The sequence below is a fragment of the Pseudophryne corroboree genome, chromosome 7, assembly GCF_028390025.1.
Source record: "Pseudophryne corroboree isolate aPseCor3 chromosome 7, aPseCor3.hap2, whole genome shotgun sequence".
Taxonomy (NCBI): Eukaryota; Metazoa; Chordata; class Amphibia; order Anura; family Myobatrachidae; genus Pseudophryne; species Pseudophryne corroboree.
This window is the reverse complement of record NC_086450.1, coordinates 209,882,052-209,896,464: the sequence shown is the minus strand read 5'-3', so window position 1 is coordinate 209,896,464 and position 14,413 is coordinate 209,882,052.

Below are 14,413 nucleotides of genomic sequence, written 5' to 3'. Positions count from 1 at the left end.
GTTTAAAAAATGAATTGACTGTGAGGCGCAAAATAATTGAGGACATCAATACTATTTTTCCCAGTGACATTAATCATACGGATATAAGTCCCAAGTGGGAAGAAGATTTCAACAAACTAAAATATGCACTCCAAAAACAATTGAGAATCAGCTGGGATTTGACCACATTGGAGAATTATCAAAAACAACGCATTTACCCCAGGGGTTTGAGACCGAAAGTTTTTCCCGCTTTTCCCTTGGCAACAGAAGCATTAAAAACAGAATGGGAAACATGCTTGTTAAGATGTTCACATGAACTTACAAACATCTTATTGAAGCATGATAATTTAATGCTGGATGAATGTGATAAAGAAATTGATACATTGGGTAAAACCCTAGAACAATGGGAACAGGATGGTCAATTTCAAAAGGTTTTTGAACAAAACAAGAGAGATCTAGACAATTATGAAAAAACAATAATTGAACGCAAAAAGAATAAATTTTTGAGGGATAAGAAGGATTTTGCAAGTGGTCAAGTATTCAAATGGAGGAATATACAGAAAAGAGTGTACAATAAGGATACTCGTGCAAACTATAACTATACATCATCTGAGGCTGAATCCTCTGGAGAAGAGTCAAATGAGACACAGTTCTTCAACAATAGAAAAAGTACAAAAGAGTCAGAGGGTTTTTTAGACAAGAATCGTGGTGCCAAGGGAGGGCACCAGGACACAAAAGGAAGACGAGGAGGTCAACAAAGAAGAGGAAGGGCAAGATGGGGCTCCCCATCCCCAAACAGATATCCGATTCGTGCCAGGAAAGAGAAGTAGTGGATACTCTGCAAATTGTCAATTTATCTGATCGGATACTGACCGAGACGGAAATTGGAGTACTTAGCAGGGGCCTATCCTTCTCACCAAGCACTAAAATGGATCGGTTTCTACTAGAAAAGGATTTAAAGCTCTTTGAGCGCAAATTACTCCTAAAAAATTTTTTTGCTACAAAAAAGACTGATCCCCCTATGACTAATGATGATGAGACTGCACAGCAGGAGTGTGTCGCATTAGCTGCACTGGAAGATCTTTACGAAGAATCTGAGGGTGGTGAACGAACAGGGATGAATAGGGACAAAGTAACTTATAAGAAAAAGTCCACATTTTTTCCGCCTGAGACAATATGTCCTGAGGTAAAGGTTTTTACTAGCCTTGTCTCAAAAGAGTTTGACCAGTTATATCAAAACCGGTCCCTCCGTAAAATGAATAATAATCTTAGTTGGGACGAGAGGGAGGCTCTAAAAAACATCAAAAGCTGGAATGATGTAGTGATAAAACCCTCGGACAAGGGCGGCAATGTAGTAATCTGGCCGAAGGAACAGTACATGAAGGAAGCATACAAACAACTTAACAACAAAGAATGCTATAAACTCATGTTGCTCAATCCCTCGCAATACATCAAATCCAAACTTAAATCTCTCTTGGATGAGGCTTTTGACAACAGAGTTATAACAAAGCAAGAATATGAATATCTATGGACCGAAAATCCCAAAATACCTACCCTGTATTTGCTTCCAAAAATCCACAAGAACCCTAACACTCCCCCAGGTAGGCCAATTGTTTCAGGGATCAATGGCATATCTGAGAAACCTAGTCGATTTATTGATCTACACTTGAGAGATTTTGTTTTGGGATTACCCTCATACATACAAGATACTAGGGATATCCTCGGGAAGATTCATGAGATGACCTTGGATAATGACCAACTGTTAGTTGGTCTTGATGTGGAAGCATTATATACCAGTATTGATCATGTGGCTGGTATATCTGCTATCAAATACTTCCTTAGTATGGGTGATCATGATGCTTTCCAAGATTTCTTGGTGGACTTACTGCACTTTGTTTTGAATAACAACTTCTTTACCTTTGATGAGAAATTCTATTTACAAGTAAGGGGGACTGCTATGGGGGCGGCTTGCGCTCCTACCTACGCAAATCTTTTTTTGGGATGGTGGGAGCGTGAGCACGTCTTCTGTGATGGTAATGAACATTACACAAGATACATATCAATGTGGTATCGCTATATAGACGATATTTTCATGGTATGGAATGCAGGATTGGATCTGCTAATGGAGTTCATTACGGTACTAAATACCAATGATTTCAATTTGAGATTAACATCAGAGATTAGCAGTACGGAAATTTCCTTTTTGGATGTGAAGATATACAAAGGTTTACAGAACAAATTAGAAACTAAACTTTTCAGAAAAACTACGGCCACAAACACATTACTACATCAGACCAGTCACCATTTCCCACCCACGGTGGAAAATATACCGAAGGGAGAATTTTTGAGACTTCGCAGGAATTGTTCTGAAAATGCTGTTTTTAAAGAACAAAGTGACGAATTAACTAGCAGACTTAGACAAAGAGGGTACAGTCATAGATCCATAAAAAGAGCAAAGAGCTCTTTAAAGGATATCAATAGGGATGTACTCATTTTCAGTCAGAAGAAAAATATAAATCAAATAGATGACAAACTAAGATTCGTCATGAATTTCAATCATGATTGGGACCGGATTAAGAGATGTATTCAAAAACACTGGCACATTCTTTTGTCAGACTGTGATTTATCGAAACATATTGGTACAAATGTATCGATGAGTTGGCGGCGTGCCCCAAACCTACGAGACCATCTAGTGAAGAGCCATTACACTCGCATACCCCCCAAACCACCTACCCTAGCCGGGTCTTTTCCCTGTGGTGCCTGCAAGGCATGCCAACATATGCAAAGAACTAAAGAAGTGGTGGATAAATATGGCACCGAAAATAAAATCAAGGACTATATTAACTGCCGAACAACAGGTGTGATCTACTGTATCTCATGTGATTGTGGGATGCGTTATGTTGGTATGACCACCAGGATGATGAAACAGCGTATCCTGGAACACGTGGGAACAATTAGAAATGCTGCCTTGGACCTAAGCCGGGGAAAACAAATAACCACGGTAGCTAGGCATTTTCATTTTGTACATAAAGGAGACCTCAGAAATTTTAAAGCCTTTGGCGTAGAAAAAATACATCTTGGAATCAGGGGAGGCGACTTGACGAACGAGCTTTTGAAACGAGAAAGTTTCTGGACCTTCAGACTGGGTGCACTGGCACCAGATGGTCTAAATGAATACATCAATTATAGTGCTTTTATTTAAATATGGCCCTCCTCCCTTACGAGTATATACCATGAGATCATCAATCTATCTTACTGGTATCCTACCAGCTTATACTATGTATATTACTCTTGTTTTGCAAAATTTCACATATTTATATGTGGAGAGTGTATATAAAATGTGGAATTCTTCACATGTAGATAATGTACATACAAACTCTACACCCTCTGAATTCCCTTATGGACTCTAATGTACGGAAAGTCCCAAAAAATTGCTCAGTTTTTTCGATTCAATATGTAAGAAATCAGTCTACAGATGTGTTTTTGATAAAGTTGGAGGTAGTTATAGAATTCAGCTGAAGTTTTATATGACTACAGGTTTATTATAGTTGGATGAAATGCTTTAAATCACACTATTTTATGTTTTATATTTTTCTCCTTTGATAAACACACTTTTTTGTTTAGGAACTATCTCCTCCTATGGGGAGTCAATTATTGTGATAAAATTACTGAAGATTTATGTCCTCTTAACATTTAATTTTCAACTCGGTGAATTCCAGAGCAAGATTTGAATGTATGGCCCTCCTCCCTTACAAGTGTATACCATGTGATCATCAATTTATTTACTGGCATCCTACCAGCTTATACTATGTATATTACTCTTGTTTTGGTAAATCTCACATATTTATATGTGGAGAGTGTATATAAAATGTGGAATTTTTCACATGTAGATAATGTACATACAAACTCTACACCCTCTGAATTCCCTTATGGACTCTAATGTACGGAAAGTCCCAAAAAATTGCTCAGTTTTTTCGATTCAATATGTAAGAAATCAGTCTACAGATGTGTTTTTGATAAAGTTGGAGGTAGTTATAAATTTCAGCTGAAGTTTTATATGACTACAAGTTTATTATAGTTGGATGAAATGCTTTAAATCACACTATTTTATGTTTTATATTTTTCTCCTTTGATAAACACACTTTTTTGTTTAGGAACTATCTCCTCCTATGGGGAGTCAATTATTGTGATAAAATTACTGAAGATTTATGTCCTCTTAACATTTAATTTTCAACTCGGTGAATGTCCAGAGCAAGATTTGAATGTATGCAAACCGGCAATATTCAGCCTATTGTGGTTGGAGCAATAATATCAGTAACTTGTTTTATAAGGGGAATGTTTTTTAACAACTATTTCAATATAGCAGGAAAACTAATAGGTGCCTGTTACTTCAACTCCCACATAAGCAAATGATATAGACTTGGGGGTAAAAAATTTCTCCCAATAACATGCCCAAATCCTTGGTTTGGAAAAGGTTAATTAGTGTTTGGAAGATCCACAGAAGTTGACGATTAGGTCATGATTGAATTAACACTGAAAGCTCAACACATATCTTGTTTTATTGGTTAACACTGATGTCAATCACTCACATCAATCAATGATAGGATGAAGAAGCCAATATAATGACAGTCAGTGAGTCTCACTATTGATGCCAGACAGTGCAGTGAAGTGAGCAAGCCTACGGGTGAAAACGCGTTTTGGCACGGCTGGAATCAGCATGGCAATGTCGCCCTGTGAAAGTTAGATTCACTGGTCCTACAACCAACTTAAGCTGCTCCGCTCAGAAGTATTGCTGCCCTCAGAACGGTAATCTTTTTCCTTGTTTCAGCTAGCTCTCATCCACGAATTGCGGTGCAGCGTCCTTGCTCTGTCCCATGATATCAAGGCGCTGCAACCGCTCTAACGTGGACAGCAGTACAGCCACCTATCTTCTTTCCGGCCAGCAATACCCATAGCGCTGCTGTTTTCCTATTGCCGTCCGCTGCACCGGTCCTAGTGACCAGAGTACATGACGGAGAAGTGATCTCAGCGACAGGACTGGGTTTGCGGTCATATAATTTTCTATGCCACTCCTCAGCCCAACTTATACTTTAATTTAGAAAAAATATCTGTTAAAAGCCAGTGTGGAGAACGGCTTTTTTGGTAATTGCATTTTGTGTGATAATGTGCACGGCACCAGCTTAACCTTGAACTACTGCCGGTCATCTCCCTGCTATCATCTGAAAACAAGCAGGCAGGAATTATACCTTATTTCGGTTAACACTCATCCCAGGATTGCGATGCAGTGTCCTGCAATGTTCTAGAATATCAGGACATTCCATTCGCTCTAACAGGGAAAGCAGTAAGGCCATTTATCTTCTTTCCGGTCAGTAATTTCAAGGTCGCTGCCCTCTCATCCACCGGCCGCTGAGCTAACAAAAAAAGTTTGTGCTCATGACGGTGAGACAGCAGAGGCAATGTACCATGGCATACTGATCAGTTTCTCTCATTCTTTCCCTTTTTTCTTTCTTTTATAACAAATACTCATGTTGGGCTACGAATGAGCGCATAAGATACCATATAAATGTGATGGGCATTCTGTATCTCTCTACACTGTGTGTGTATATACGCTATTTGAGTATTTATTGAATTTATACAATAACACATGGTTTTTTGAGAAAATAGCAGCAGACGCTTGGTAAATTTATACCTGTTCACGATATGGTTGTTTAATCAGTGAGACACCATTATTGATTTTAAAAAAATCTGAATATAAAACTATGAATAAAAACTAGCTCCCTAGTGAGCAATTAGTGTTCCTTGAACAAACAAGCTCCATAATGAGCAATTAGTGTTTTTTCTGAATCCCCTGTGATAAACAATTGATCGCAAGGTGTATATGAATAAACTTCTGTGTGTGAGCAATTAGTGTTCCTTGAACCAAAAAGCTCCATAGTGAGCAATTAGTGTTTTTTCTGAATCCCCTGTGATAAACAATTGATCGCAAGGTGTATATGAATAAACTTGTGTGTGTATATGTTAAAAATTTCTCTTTTAAAAATACTATTAAAAGTTACATTTTACTGATACTTGAGGGTATATCTGGCCCTTGTCATATTTCAAAGAGTGCCCCCAAGATAGAGTCTTCTTTTCTCTCTCTAGAATATGAGGACTCAGGACTGAGACAGAGTTAAGGCTGCAGCAGCTGCAGTGCCAAGATACACGGCAAACTTAGTGCACAGCCCGCGATTCGCGGGTCATTGGAAGGGACGGAGCCTATTGTCAGGGGGGGTGGCTTAAATTGCGGGCCGCGGCGACGGCTCTTTCTTTAACGTCCTAGTGGATGCTGGGGACTCCGTAAGGACCATGGGGAATAGACTGGCTCCGCAGGAGACATGGGCACTTTAAGAAAGAATTTAGATTCTGGTGTGCTCTGGCTCCTCCCTCTATGTCCCTCCTCTAGACCTCAGTTTGAATCTGTGCCCGGACGAGCTGGGTGCAGTTCAGTGAGCTCTCCTGAGCTTGCTGTAGAAAGTATTTTGTTAGGTTTTTTATTTTCAGGGAGCTCTGCTGGCAACAGACTCCCTGCATTGTGGGACAGAGGGGAGAGAAGCAGCCCTACTCTCTGAAGATAGGTCCTGCTTCTTAGGCTTCTGGACACCATTAGCTCCAGAGGGATCGTACACAGGATCTCACCCTCGTCGTCCGATCCCAGAGCTGCGCCGCCGTCCCCCTCGCAGAGCCGGAAGACAGAAGCCGGGTGAGTAGGAGAAGCAAAGAAGACTTCGAAATCGGCAGGCAGAAGACTCCGTTCTTCACATGAGGTAACGCACAGCACTGCAGCTGTGCGCCATTGCTCCATACACACCTCACATACTCCGGTCACTGTAAGGGTGCAGGGCGCAGGGGGGGGCGCCCTGGGGAGCATATGGACCTCTGTTGGCAAAAGTAAACATATATACAGTTGTGCACTGTATATATGTATGAGCCCCCGCCAAAAAGATATGTATTTTAGCGGGACAGAAGCCCGCCGTCGAGGGGGCGGGGCTTCTTCCTCAGCACTCACCATCGCCATTTTTTCTCCACAGCTCCACTGAGAAGAAGCTCCCCAGGCTCTCCCCTGCAGATCACGGTAGAAAAAGGGTAAAAAGAGAGGGGGGGGGGGGGCACATAATTAGGCGCTAAAAACACAAATACAGCAGCTACTGGGTTAACATTAAGTTACTGTGTTATTCCTGGGTTGTATAGTGCTGGGGTGTGTGCTGGCATACTCTCTCTCTGTCTCACCAAAGGGCCTTGTGGGGGAACTGTCTTCAAAAACCGACACCTGATTGGATGGATATGTGGAAGGTTTTAAATGATAATGTTAATTCCTTACATAAAAGGTTGGAAAAAGCTGAAGCCTCAGTACAGTCAGGGTCCCAACCCATGCCTGATCCTATGTTGCAGAGGCCGACAGGGTCTCAGAAGTGCCCACTATCCCAAATTATTGACACGGATACCGACATGGATTCTGACTCCAGTGTCGATTACGATGATGCAAGGTTACAGCCAAAATTGGCTAAATCCATCCGTTATATGATTATAGCAATTAAGGATGTGTTGCACATCACAGAGGAAACCCCAGTCCCTGACAAGAGGGTTCATATGTATGGGGAAAAGAGGCCGGAGGTAACCTTTCCCCCCTCACACGAGCTAAATGAGTTATGTGAAAAGGCTTGGGACTCTCCAGATAAAAAAAAACTGCAGATTTCCAAAAGGATTCTTATGGCGTATCCTTTCCCGCCAACGGACAGGTCACGCTGGGAATCCTCCCCTAGGGTGGACAAAGCTTTGACACGCTTATCCAAGAAGGTAGCCCTGCCATCACAGGATACGGCTACCCTCAAAGATGATGCGGATAGAAAACAGGAGGGTACCCTGAAGTCCATTTATACACATACCTTACTGAGGCTGGCAATCGCGTCGGCTTGGGTGTGTAGTGCTGTAGCAGCATGGACGGATACATTATCTGAGGAACTTGATACCTTAGACAAGGATACTATATTAATGACCCTGGGGCATATTAAAGACGCTGTCCTTTATATGAGAGATGCTCAGAGAGACATTAGCCTACTAGGTACTAGAATAAATGCTATGTCGATTTCTGCCAGAAGGGTCCTGTGGACTCGGCAATGAACAGGTGATGCCGACTAAAAAAGGCACATGGAGGTTTTACCTTACTAGGGTGAGGAATTGTTTGGGGAGGGTCTCTCGGACCTGTTCTCCACAGCTACGGCTGGAAAGTCAAATTTTTTGCCATATGTTTCCTCACAGCCTAAGAAAGCACCGTATTACCAAATGCAGTTCTTTCGATCACAGAAAAACAAGAAAGTCCGTGGTGCGTCCTTTCTTGCCAGGGGCAGGGGCAGAGGAAAGAAGCTGCACAACACAGCTAGTTCCCAGGAACAGAAGTCCTCCCCGGCTTCCACTAAATCCACCGCATGACACTGGGGCTCCACAGGCGGAGCTAGGCCCGGTGGGGGCGCGTCTCCGAAATTTCAGCCACCAGTGGGTTCACTCCCAGTTGGATCCCTGGGCAATAGATATTGTGTCCCAGGGATACAAGCTGGAATTCGAAGAGATGCCCCCTCACCGATACCTCAAATCGGCCCTGCCAGCTTCCCCCTTAGAGAGGGAAATAGTGTTAACTGCAATTCACAAATTGTATCTTCAACAGGTGGTGGTCAAGGTTCCCCTCCTTCAACAAGGAAAGGGTTATTATTCGACCATGTTTGTAGTACCGAAACCGGACGGTTCGGTCAGACCCATATTGAATTTAAAATCCCTGAACATGTACCTGAAAAGGTACCGGTTCAAGATGGAATCGCTGAGAGCGGTCATTGCAAGCCTGGAAGGGGGGGATTTTATGGTGTCTCTGGACATAAAGGATGCATACCTTCATGTCCCCATTTATCCACCTCATCATGCGTACCTCAGATTTGTAGTACAGGATTGTCATTACCAATTTCAGATGTTGCCGTTTGGTCTCTACACGGCTCCGAGAATATTTACCAAGGTAATGGCGGAAATGATGGTGCTCCTGCGGAAGCAGGGGGTCACAATTATCCCATACTTGGACGATCTCCTCATAAAAGCGAGGTCAAGAGAGCAGTTGCTGATCAGCGTAGCACGTTCTCTGGTAGTGTTACGGCAACACGGCTGGATTCTAAATATTCCAAAGTCGCAGTTGATTCCTACGACTCGTCTGCCTTTCCTGGGCATGATTCTGGACACAGACCAGAAAAGGGTTTATCTCCCGATAGAGAAAGCTCAGGAACTCATGACTCTGGTCAGGGGCCTATTAAAACCAAAACAGGTGTCAGTGCATCACTGCACTCGAGTCCTGGGAAAGATGGTGGCATCATACGAGGCCATTCCCTTCGACAGGTTCCATGCGAGGACCTTTCAATGGGACTTACTGGACAAATGGTCCGGATCACATCTACAGATGCATCGGTTAATCACCCTATCCCCCAGGGCCAGGGTGTCTCTCCTGTGGTGGCTGCGGAGTGCTCACCTTCTCGAGGGCCGCAGATTCGGCATTCAGGACTGGGTCCTGGTGACCACGGATGCAAGCCTCCGAGGGTGGGGAGCAGTCACACAGGGAAGAAATTTCCAAGGTCTGTGGTCAAGTCAGAAGACTTGCCTTCACATCAACATCCTGGAACTAAGGGCCATATACAACGTCCTACATCAAGCAGAGACCCTGCTTCGCGGTCAACCGGTTCTGATTCAGTCAGACAACATCACCGCTGTGGCTCATGTAAACCGACAAGGCGGCACAAGGAGCAGGGTGGCGATGGTGGAAGCCACCAGAATTCTTCGCTGGGCGGAGAATCACGTCAGTGCACTGTCAGCAGTGTTCATCCCGGGAGTGGACAACTGGGAAGCAGACTTCCTCAGCAGGCATGACCTCCACCTGGGGGAGTGGGGACTTCATCAAGAAGTCTTCGCACAGATTGCAAGTCGCTGGGAACTGCCACAGGTGGACATGATGGCATCCCGCCTCAACAAAAAACTACAGAGGTGTTGCGCCAGGTCAAGGGACCCTCAGGCGATAGCTGTAGACGCCCTGGTAACACCGTGGGTGTTCCAGTCGGTCTATGTATTCCCTCCTCTTCCTCTCATACCAAAGGTGTTGAGAATCATAAGAAAAAGAGGAGTGAGAACAATACTCATTGTTCCGGATTGGCCAAGAAGGACTTGGTATCCAGATCTGCAAGAAATGCTCACGGGGGACCCGCGGCCTCTTCCTCTAAGACAGGACTTGTTGCAACAAGGGCCTTGTCTGTTCCAAGACTTACCGCGGCTGCGCTTGACGGCGTGACGGTTGAACGCGGGATCCTAGCAGAAAAAGGCATTCCGGATGAGGTCATTCCTACGCTGATAAAGGCTAGGAAAGACGTGACGCCTCAACATTGTCACCGTATATGGCGAAAATATGTTGCTTGGTGTGAGGCCAGGAATGCCCCTACGGAGGAATTCCAGCTGGGCCGTTTCCTTCACTTCCTACAGTCAGGAGTGACTTTAGGCCTAAAATTGGGTTCCATTAAGGTCCAGATTTTGTCCCAATCCATTTTCTTTCAAAAAGAGCTGGCTTCTCTACCTGAAGTTCAGACGTTTGTGAAGGGAGTGCTGCATATTCAGCCCCCTTTTGTGCCCCCAGTGGCACCTTGGGATCTTAACGTGGTGTTGAGTTTCCTGAAATCCCACTGGTTTGAACCACTCAAAACGGTGGAATTTAAATATCTCACGTGGAAGGTGGTCATGCTACTGGCCTTGGCTTCGGCTAGGCGTGTGTCAGAATTGGCGACTTTGTCACATAAAAGCCCCTATCTGGTTTTCCATGCGGATAGAGCAGAGTTGCGGACCCGTCCACAATTCCTGCCAGAAGTGGTTTCATCTTTTCATATAAACCAACCTATTGTGGTGCCTGTGGCTACTACTGACTTGGAGGATTCCGAGTTGCTTGATGTGGTCAGGGCTTTGAAGGTTTGTGTAGCCAGAACGGCTAGGGTCAGGAAAACAGAATCTTTGTTTATCCTGTATGCTTCCAACAAGCTTGGTGCTCCTGCTTCAAAGCAGACTATTGCTCGCTGGATCTGTAACACGATTCAGCAGGCTCATTCTGCGGCTGGATTGCCGCAGCCAAAATCAGTTAAGGCCCATTCCACTAGGAAGGTGGACTCTTCTTGGGCGGCTGCCCGAGGGGTCTCGGCATTACAGCTGTGCAGAGCGGCTACTTGGTCAGGTTCAAACACTTTTGCAAAGTTCTACAAGTTTGATAACCTGGCTGAGGAGGACCTTGTGTTTGCTCATTCGGTGCTGCAGAGTCATCCGCACTCTCCCGCCCGTTTGGGAGCTTTGGTATAATCCCCATGGTCCTTACGGAGTCCCCAGCATCCACTAGGACGTTAGAGAAAATAAGATTTTACTTACCGGTAAATCTATTTCTCGTAGTCCGTAGTGGATGCTGGGCGCCCGTCCCAAGTGCGGACTTCTTCTGCAATACTTGTATATAGTTATTGCTGCAATAAGGGCTATGTTATTGTTGCATCAGGGTTGCACTGATGCTCTGTTGTTCATACTGTTGACTGGGTAAGTTTATCACAAGTTATACGGTGTGATTGGTGTGGCTGGTATGAATCTTGCCCTGGATTTCCAAAATCCTTTCCTTGTACTGTCAGCTCTTCCGGGCACAGTTTCTCTAACTGCGGTCTGGAGGAGGGACATAGAGGGAGGAGCCAGAGCACACCAGAATCTAAATTCTTTCTTAAAGTGCCCATGTCTCCTGCGGAGCCCGTCTATTCCTCATGGTCCTTTTGGAGTCCCCAGCATCCACTACGGACTACGAGAAATAGATTTACCGGTAAGTAAAATCTTATTTTTACCTGAAAAAAAACAATCTGGTCTGTCAGGGGGGGTTTCTGGGTACTCAGAAACCCCCCCTGCGTGCGCTAGTGCAACCCAGGGCACCCCTGCTCGTGTCCTGAGGCACCTCAGGGTGCCACAACAAAGTTTGAGAATCACTTGGTTAAAACAGTTTGATAATATTTTCAAAACATCATTCCTTGAAAAGCATATGTACTCAGAGGTAAGCCCCTGTGGTTCTGTAGTTGTTATCCTTTGGCTCACAGGATATGCTGGGAGATGTAGTTCTACAACAGCTGGAGAATTGCTCTTTGCCTTTGTTTAAATGAACAGTGTAGTTGCATTTTGTGTTGGCAACACCAGTAGGGAATTTGAACAATATTAGGGGCAGTTCCAGGAGATCCTCATCTAAAATGCAGTTTTGTCCTGAAAATTTCGCCGACTCTCACAATGTGATAGTTTTATATATCACACAAATGTATTAAGATTGGTGTGCTGGGACTGAGCTTATGAGACCGGTCTATCCCAGTGGATAAGAGCCTGCTTGTTCTGTGCTGCTTACCAGCAATCATTCTATGTAAGCGGGCAGGCGCAGCCAGGCCCGGCAACAGGGGGGGTCAAAGGGGACACCCGTCCTGGGCCCTTGCGTTGTGAGTGGCCCCAAGGTCTGGCTGCAGCAGTGTGGTAGCTGCATGGATGGATGTAATTATATACATTGTGTCATCACGGCGCTATGCTGCTATTACCTACACAGCGGGAGGTCGGCTCAGTGGTGCGAAGCCGCGATGTATATACTGTAATTATCCAGCATGCCAGCATTACTATTACAGCGGTCCTCTTGTAGTAACTCTCCCCCACTGCCCTCAAGTCAGCTGTCCGGGGACAGTTCGTACAGCTGTCCCATATGTAATGATGTCGCACTACGCACAACACTACATCCTCCCCTCCTCTCCTCCCGGCCCGCCCTGTCTCTGCTGTGGCGTCTAACGTAGAGGAGCGGCCAAGCAGTAGCAGGACTGTGACTAAAGAGACGTCCAGGCCTGCAGACAGAATGAGCAGGCTGGCAGCTTGTGGGGAGACTGGTCTGGATAGCGGCAGCTGTGTAAGTATGCACTTTCCTGGAGTTTGGTGCTTTGTGTTTGGGCATGTCATGGATGCATGCATTACAGTACAGTCAGATCAAGGAATGTCTGTGGTGGCTGGTGCAGGAAGGGGGTCAAAGGGGAAACCCGTACCGTGCCCGAGGGTCAGAGGGGCCCGGCCGGGGATCAGGCACACTATTATGAGACTGCAGCTCCTATTAGTAGTTTTTAAACTAACTGCCTGTCCGCTGCCAATTTAGCTACTTAAGAGTCTGGCCGCACAATCCTCCCTGCCCCCTCGCTTGGTCCCTTCCCAGTGGTGCATGCAGCTGTCACAACATCATGAGTATGGCGCTGCGCTGGCCCTTCCATGGCCAATATTTACTAAGAATTCGAGTTTGTCCGATTTGTGTTTTTTTTTTCTAAGTCCCAATCCGGGAATTCACTAAGCACCAATCTCGGCAGTGTTTGGACTATTCGAAATGGTTTGATTTGCAAAGTTCCGAAATACAAATGAATAGACCATCGGTCAAACGCGGCTGTTATTTCATACAATACGGGAATTCACTATTCATTCGTATTTGGGTGTTAGTTTCTGAGTGCTCAATTGCGGTCGTATTTTTTTGCGAATCGGTAAAAAAAGCGGCAAAAAAATAGACCTGCTTTTTTTCAATCGTGTTTACATGTGTTGCAACTCAAAAATCAATCACACCTGAATTAGGATGCCTATAAAAGGATGTTAGTCCCATTTCAATACACCTACACTCAGAAATGTCAGCAGGACTGTGGGCCAGTGATCTTTTGTGTGCTGTGGGATTCCTCAGACTCAGACATCAGCCTGTAAGTACCCAGGGCCAAGAAACTGGACATGGTCAGCAGGTTCTACAGGTTCCGCGGAGGCTGCGCAGGCCTCGTTATTTTAGGGGGCGTTTAAACTTGAACGCATTGTCCGATGATAAGGTCATACAGATGTTCCGTCTAAATCGTAACAACATTTTCCGTCTGTATGACCTTGTCAAACTGGGCCTAGACCCTGAGACAGCACGCTCTCGCTCTGTCTCAGGCCTGCACAAACTCCTGGCTGTGTTGCACTTTATGGCTACTGGCAGCTTTCAGGCTGTGTCTGGGGATGTCATAGAAATCTCACAGCCCTCATTTTCCATTTTGTTTGTTTTAATTTCTCGGTGGCCAATTCTGTCCTAAAATCTCATGTTTATTGTTCTTTAAAATATACACACAGGTGTTGGCTGTTTTGCAGCCCCACATCGAGGCCTCAATCTGCTTCCCTACCCAGGAGTCTCAGTGGCATGCCGTCAGGGTAGATTTCTATGAGCTTGCTGGCATGCCCAATGTGCTTGGAGCCATAGATTGCACACACATTCAGCTGAGACCACCTAAGGGCAGGCAGCACATATATACTAATCGCCATTTCGAACACTCCACAAATGTGCAGGTGGTTT